General features: G+C 40.3%; 1 protein-coding gene across 2 annotated transcripts in view; it reads right to left on the minus strand.

The window, feature by feature from the left end:
- LATS2 (large tumor suppressor kinase 2) overlaps nt 1-1991 on the minus strand; it is a 90957-nt gene that overhangs the window by 85635 nt on the left and 3331 nt on the right. Inside the window, exon 1 of one of the 2 annotated variants that reach the window (XM_023517235.1) lies at nt 513-942. The exons of the other annotated variant lie outside the window; for it this stretch is intronic. The gene's annotated coding sequence lies outside the window, so the exon portion shown is untranslated. Of the gene's footprint in view, nt 1-512; nt 943-1991 lie in introns of those variants that run through there. 2 annotated transcript variants of the gene reach the window in all.

A 1991-nucleotide genomic window follows, 5' to 3' on the forward strand; every position in this document is an offset into this window, starting at 1 on the left:
AAAAAAAAAGAAAATCACTGGTCTACAGGACCAGTATTATGCCACACCATCATAACAATTAGTGTTAACAGCAAATATAAACCACTGCTACAGAATATGGAATTTTTCATTTTTTTCTGAGAAAAAAAAATCCTAGATATACTAAATATTGCCACACAAAAAATATTTGTAAATTAACTTAAAAAACCATTTGTCCCATTCAGTGAACGCCAAGGGGCGGGGAGGAAGGGCTTTATCCAGCTGGACCAAGAGGTGGCTACAAACTTTGAAGGGCACTGGTTGCGGAATCTGTGACTTTGGTGAGACTGGAATCATAGCAGGTCCAGAAAGTGATGCCCAATTCCAGTTCACTGGTATTAAAAGATATGTCAACTATTATACTCTCACTGGTAGAACGAACTGTGTACTGGCCACATATGGAAGCACTGCTTTGATAATCCTACACTCCAAGTTAAGATCTAAAAAACTCCAGCCGTGAACGCAACATAAATGGATTCTAAACTGTACTTCACCTGTTAAGTTCCCATGCCTGGAGAAGCGAAAGTCACCTCATCATGTGATATTCAATTTGTACAATGAATTATGAACCTGGAAAAAAAAAACCCATTTGTCCCAATTAAGTTGACATGATCTAGATCAAGAATGCCCAATCTTTTTTTCCTCTGCCCCAAACTGGAATAAGAATTGCCTTGGGCCACATCTTAAATATATACTAATAAGCCTATGAGCTAAACAAAAAGTCCCTGCATATTTTTTGAGATATCCTGACACCACAGATAAGCAAAACAGTCCCCCCAAAATCAGTAGGTTGGACATCTCTGGTCTAGACAGTAACCAAGAAAGCCTACACTAGGTGAATGTCAAATATTAAAAAGTGCTGATATCCGGCTTGGTTCCCCTAGCTCAGTGAGTAGGGTACTGGCCACATACACCAAAGCTGATGGGTTCGAGCCCGGCCCTGGGCCTGCTAAACAATAAGGACAATTACACCCAAAAAAATAGCCAGGCATTGTGGCTGGCGCCTGTAGTCCCAGCTACTTGAGAGATTGAGGCAACAGAATCACTTAAGCCCAAGAGTTTGAGGTTGCTGTGAGCTGTGACAACACAGCACTCTACCCAGGGTGACACGGTGAGACTGTCTCAAAAAAAAAAAAAAGCCAATTTCCATCCTAATTTTATCATAACCAATATCTTTATTTCCAACATTACCTTGTTTATTCATACTTTCAAAATAAAACTATAAATCTAGTAACATTATTAGCCTTTTTTTTTTTTTTTTTGCAGTTTTTGGCCTGGGCTGGGTTTGAACCCGCCAACTCCGGTATATAGAGCCCAACGCCCTACTCCTTTGAGCCGCAGGTGCCGCCCAACATTAGTAGCCTTAAAAGTACTTAGTGAACACCTAACACTTAGTGAAATTAATAGCCCAAGTAGGGTTACCTTCAAATTTGGGGGGAAAAGGGTTCACAGGGTACTCTAGTGAAAGCCCATCACGGAGAGGAGCACGGACCTAACATACAGTGGAGGGCCTTCTGTCCAGAGGCATTACTCAGCAATAAGCTTGTAAAAGAACATTCAGAGAATTTTTAGAGCTAGAAGTCAGTCACTTCAATAAAGCCTTATCCCTTCATTCTATGATCAGGATTCGCTTCTGTTTAGAACAGATTTACAATAAAGACAAGGAAATGCATTGAAATTTATCTTCCATATGTCCTCTAGCTTACTGTTTCTAAAAAGTAAGAAACTTTTAAAAGTTTTAATTATAACTATGAAATATAAAAGCAGCTTTTCAAAAACTGTGTTGGTCTTTTTACCCAATACAAAACAGAACACCCCTCACCCAAGCTTCTCAAAATCTAAGTGTTTAAGGTCAATTTATCAGTTTCAACCTCCACCCCACCCCACCGTACCCTCCAGTGGGATTACAACAGCATTGAAAACAACAAGGCAGGCTCGGCACCTATAGCTCAACCGGCTAAGGCGCCAGCCAC

Source organism: Otolemur garnettii, unplaced genomic scaffold (genome assembly GCF_000181295.1).
Source record: "Otolemur garnettii isolate 467f Iridium unplaced genomic scaffold, OtoGar3 scaffold00106, whole genome shotgun sequence".
Taxonomy (NCBI): Eukaryota; Metazoa; Chordata; class Mammalia; order Primates; family Galagidae; genus Otolemur; species Otolemur garnettii.